The sequence below is a fragment of the Alligator sinensis genome, unplaced genomic scaffold (genome assembly GCF_000455745.1).
Source record: "Alligator sinensis unplaced genomic scaffold, ASM45574v1 scaffold820_1, whole genome shotgun sequence".
NCBI lineage: Eukaryota > Metazoa > Chordata > Crocodylia > Alligatoridae > Alligator > Alligator sinensis.
Genome location: NW_005842428.1, coordinates 173,501 through 179,579, shown reverse-complemented (window position 1 = coordinate 179,579; position 6,079 = coordinate 173,501).

Here is a 6,079-nt window from a genome sequence, read left to right as displayed (position 1 = left end):
AAAGAGGCAGAGACTGGAGTGCAGGTGTTACATAAATTGCCAACTGTTCAAATCACCAGCGATGCCTTATGAGGGCGATAAGGCAAAGAACCATGTTTATCGATTAAGTGCTTAATACACACATACACACCCCACATTCATACCCAATTTCTGTTCTGTGCTGGTATATATTATCAGTCTTATCGGTGCTCAGATCAACTTAGTGGCCAGCCAAGTTGATCCAATCAGGAGTCGTGCTTTTTCCAGTACATCTCATCAGACAAACCGAAGCTTCAGGATGACATGCAGAACAATACCCAAAATCAATATGTCTCGCCCCATTTTTATAGCTTTGTCAATTCCTTCAGTCCTCTGGGCTTTAGCTAGGTTATCACTGTGTTCTTTCTTGAAGGTTGATTGCCATTGTTCTCTCACTGTTCTGGGGCAGATTCTTCTTGTTTGGTCGTTTATTAGTCTGAATTCTTCAGCCAGTTGCTAGCTGATGTTTTCCTGTTCCACAAACATATTCTTACACATACAGCATACAAAGAGTAAGAGGTCAACCACTTATGTCAAGCTACAGAGCAATACAAAACAGAGTTTCTTAAGGAAATGAAAACCTCAAGAAAATACATAAGATTAAAAGCAATACGCAAAAGTCTATTTCCATGTTATTTACCTAACATCAAGCTGGTATTTATGCTATTTGTATAACATTCCTTTCTTGCATCCTTTAAAACATTTTGTTTTGAATGGATCACTTTATAATTTTTGCAAGGCTATATATTGTAAAGCAATTAAAGTATGTGATTTTAATTTAATACATTTGTTTTATTTAACAACATATACAACATATTACAATTAGCACTATTTTAGCTAGTATAAAGAAGATGATAATAGAATGTAACATAACATTTAGGACCACTATTTATGATGGTGATTATTCCTTGAAAATAGTTTACCTATGGTGTATTATTATTTGTTTAGCTTGTTTAGATACTTTTAGAGTTTTTTAACCTTGGTGTAAAATAGTTATAGTACACAGTTGATTTTGTTTTTGTGTTGTAGTAGTAAGATGTTTTGTGAATTTGTGAATTTGTATGTTTTGTAACCAATAATTTAAGGTAGTTTAATTGATTTTTAAAGAGAAATGGAAATTAATTAAATTATTTTATGTTTAGGGATGATTTTTTTAAGATGCTTGTGCAATTTAAAATGCTTAAAAGAAAAGTAATAAAAACATAATAATAAGCTGATAAGTTTTAATAAAGCAATAAGCAAAGCTAAGTTAAAATATTTGGGGTTCCTGCCATGCAGTTTTTAGCATTCTATGCAGCTTTTATATATGTCTCTTGCAAAGAATCACTTCACAGAGAACTGGCAATCATCAAATACATCAAGACAGTGTTAGAACAACAAGAATCATAGCAGCGAGACACTCCACAGCTAGGCTTGGAGATGCACATGGACTGGATTAAATACGTTCTGGGTTTGCATTTTATGTGGAATGCTAACAAACATAAGTACCACAGCCAGCCACATGTTGCTAATGCACAATATTGTAAAGAGGAAAATCAAGTACAGAACAAACTATTTTGGATGAAAAACAGTCCTTCAGTTATAGGGCAAATAATTATTTAATCATTTCATATTACTGTGACAGTGAAGCTGTAGCACTTTCTTTCTACTTTTGTTTTTAGGAAATCTTTTCTACTCAAATTAGAAGAGCTGTCCATAGTTAAAAGTCTAGAAGTGCACATATCAATAGTTCTCAACCTTTTTAGATTCAAGGCACCTCTTGATGGCACCCCACTGGAGGCACCCCACTGGAGGTACCCCTCAGAAAATGCTAGCTCCTAGTTTTCTCTCAGTTTTTGACTATGGACAAATACTAGATCTATTCTCCTGTTGCCAAGAACTCAGAAAGACCATAGCTGGTCAGAAAGTTTTAAACATTATGGAATCCTATTTGAAATTTCTGGGTTTATCTTGTGAACCATGTTTGCACAATTAACAGTGGTAACATTGCATGGCACTCCGCAGCACACTTGAAATGATGTCAAAGCTCCTCAAGATACCTCAGCACCCTGGTTGAGAATCACTAGTATATATCATATGCAGTTAAAAGGATTTAGGATAGCAAGTTAAAATCCTAAACTGCAGCTCATTCTGGAGCCCATTTTCAGGAATGGCTTTAGGAATGCAAAAGAATTTGAAATGAGCAAAACATCACAGAACATTTTGTTCCAGACATTAGGGATCTTTACAGCTGTCAACAAGTTGAACAAATAAAAACACACACACTTTCTTTCTCCCAGCAAAGCCTCCCTGGGCAGCTGCTGTAGTGTTTTATAGTACCATCTTAGCTCATTTATGTGACAGGCAAAAAGTCTGGGTCCTCCTTGTACCCCTTTCTATAGCACTGCCTAGGGAGCAAGCTTTTTATCTTATCACAGAGTTCCTAAGAGTTATCTGTTGAACTCCATGGGAACAGTCCTTTGTTTAGAATTAGACAGGTATTAAGGGTCAGATTCAAAGGCAAACTTCAGTGGTTAAAGTCTGCCTCTGCCCTGTTTTAGGAACTGAAGTCCAAAATGTGATTCCAAAAAAACCCCCCAAAAAACAAAAACAAAAAACTCAGCTCAGCAGCTCCTTAAATTTGCTAAGCCCTCTTTGGCCAGAATGTTCCCTAAGTGTCTGCAGTTCTGCTTTTTGTACCTGTCCAGAACTGCCCCAGTCTGAGCAACTCATCATCTAGCTCCAACCAAAGCTTCATTGAAATCTATAAACTAGAGGGAGCGGCACCCAAGTTCCTTGAGCAAACCATTCTGATATGCAGGCTTTGAGTCTTCTTAACACATCAGTAGCATTATGTTGAGCACAAAGCACAGCCATCACAGCCATTTTCATTCAGAAATAAAAGAGATAGGAGTGAGGTACCTGCCTGGTATATGATGGTTAGATGATTAGAGTTCTTGCCCAGGAAATGGGAGACCTGGGTTCTAAATCCCCCCTATCCTTTAGCCAGAATTCAAATCCACAGCTCTGACCTCTCAGAAGGAAGTCTTAACTACCAGACCACAAGCCAAGTGATGAGGGGTGTCCTCTATCCTTTCTGTTAAAACTGGATCATTGTGCAAGAAAGAACATCAGATTCATTAAAACAAGGAGAACAAGTGATAGGAAGCCTAACTTTGCAAACTAGTAGTTAGGGAGTAGCATAACTAGTGGTGAGTAAGAGGGGCACCTGCCCCAGATATCAAGTTAGGAGGGGGCACTGGAATCAGCCTCCACCCCTGCAGAGTCCATGTACTGGCAGCTAGGAGAGCTCCATGGTTTACCCAGGCTGGAACCTCCAAAAAATTCCCTGGCTGCTGCTGCTTTAAGAGCAACAGCTCAGACAGGCACAGTATGTGGCAGCAGCTCAGCCAGGGACTACTTGGGAGTTCACAGCATAGGTAAAAGTGCTGGTCCCCACATCCCTGCTACCGGAACCCATGCATTACCCTGCCCCCATCAGGTTTGCTCAGGATGTCAACTCTGTTTGTTACATCTCTGTGGGCATGTCTACACAAGATGCTTAACAGCAAATTAGCATAATTTATTGTGAAGTAAGCATGTGGGTCTATAAGTGCATATGCTTACTTCATAGTAAATCTCCCTAATCCCAAATAAATTTGCTACCTGCAAATGCAAGTAGCAAATTTATTTGGCATTAGTAATGGCACCATAGCACTTGTGTAGATGCCTGGCAAATCTGCTGCTGGTCAGCCATCCACTAGGGGGCAGGAGATAGCTCCCTGCCCCCTGAAGCTGCCTACTGCCAGGACAGCCTCCACAGAAGGGGCTCCCAGCAGTGGTCCCAGGGTTGCAAAACCAGCACTGGAAGCTCCCTGCTGGTGGGGGCTGAGGAGTTTGTTCCCCACCCAGCTCCATGAGCATGAAGCTCAGGGGGGAACAGGCTGAGGAGCTTGTTCCCCACCTGCTACCAGCTCCACGAGCACAGAGCTGGAAGGGGAAAAGCTCCCCAGCCTGTCCTCCCCCCACCGCAGATCCACACTCATGGATTATAACACACAATTTTTCTTCTTATAACATTAAGATTGTGCCTTCTATTCTATACACTGAATGAGGAAGGGTTTCTCTTGAGGGGTGGAGGGGATCCCATGTAACCATCTAATCATGTACTATATCCAGGGCCGTCCCTACAGGGTGTGATTCGGGGCAACCACTCTGGGCCCTGTACTTTGGGGGGCCCTGCAGAGCTGGGCAGAGAGACTGCAACTGCAGTTAGCCTATCCTCCCACCTGGCAGGTTGGACAGCTCTTTGCTTGCTCCAACCGGAAGTTCCGGCCACCACCCATCCCGCCGTGTCTGGTGTGCCAGGGCTTTTACTCCCTGGTGTAAGTGTGCCAGACCTTTCACTTGTCAAAGGGCTGGCACCTGTTCCGACCGCCAGTCATCCTGCCAGAGCTTTCACTCCCCAGCGTAAGTGGGACAGGGAGGGGAGCCTCACGCAGGCTGCTTTGCCCCAGGCCCTGTACCCTGCTGGAATCGTCTCTGACTGTATCAATCCATATGGACAAGCTGAGGAACAAATTAAATTACTTTGGCAACCTTCATTCTGCCATTTTCTAATATTTGAATTCTTAGCTTTACAAATTTTTTTAATGAAGAGTGTTTCATGTAAAATATAAGTTACATGAAAACTGAATCAAGTCATGGGCTTAGGTTTTGGACTTATGCAATTTAGTTACCAAATTTAGCCATTAAAAGGAAGGATGGATGGTCGTGCGGCTAATGCATTGAAGTAAGATTGAAGGTATTTAGGCTCACTTCGGTTCCTGGCCTTGTCACAAGCTTCCTGTATAACCCAAAGAAAGTCACTTAGTGCTGAAAAATATGTATTAAGTATAGATACTACTTCCTTTCTTTTGTTCATTTTCTGTCTCTATAGAACAGAAGCTCCTTTAGCAGAAATAATGTTAACCCCTTATGGTATGTTGTATAAGCATTCCTATGAGGCCCCAATATTGGTATATTAAAGAACATGCAAAATTTAAAGTGAAAGTTCTTTGAATTACTTCCTTGAACAAGAAAATGAAAGTCCCCTTTTTATTTCCAGAATACAATAAGACTTAGCCAGACTTCTGCTGGGAGGTCGCTCAGCCAGATCTGATTGGTCACATAGGTTTTTCACCTGCATGGAAGAATTTTATTTAGTACAGGAGGTGAACCAACCGACCAGGGGGAAGGCTTTGTTGGATTTGGTTCTAGTCAAAGGAGACAGCATAGTGGGAGATCTGAGGATTGAAGGTAATCTGGAAGATAGTGATCATGAGATGACAGAATTAACTATCTGTTGTAGGGCAGGGAAGTTAGCCAGTAGGGCAAAGGTGCTTGACTTCAGGAAGGCTGACTTTAATGAGCGTAGGCAAATAATGAGAGAGATCCTATGGGAAGAGGGACTGGAGGGGAAGGGAATTCAAGAAGGATGGTTGTTCCTCAAAGGAGTGATCCTCAGAGTGAAGAAAAGGTCCATTCCTGCATGCAGGAAAGGTAGTAAAGGGGCCAAGAAGCCCTCTTGGCTTACCAGAGGAGTCAAGAGTGCTTAAAAAAGAAAAAAGGAAGCTTACAGACAGTGGAAATAAGGGGTAGTCACCCAGGAGGAATACACAAGTATAGCCCATATTTGTAGGGAGAAGATAAGGAAGGCAAGGACAACAACTGAGATCAGGTTGGCAACCGAAATCAAGGACAATAGGAAGTCCTTCTTCAGGTATATAGGGAGGAGGAGGAAGAACAAAGGGAAATGTGGGGTTCTTGCAGAATGGGACAGGACAGCTGATAAAGGAGTCAGGAAAAAGCTGAACTCTTTAATGAATACTTTGTGTCAGTGTTCCTGCATACAAATGGTGGTCACCCACTGTAGCAGAAAGCCCCTTTTCCTCTTGCCTGCAGTTGCTCTCCCCTCCTTGGATATGTTTTTCCTCTTCTACCTTTTCTTCCTTCCTCTTTCTTTCACTTTAAGATAAGGAATTGTGTTTTGAAATTTGTGTGTGTGCATTTTGTATCTCCCCTTGTATTTTGGTATTTTTAT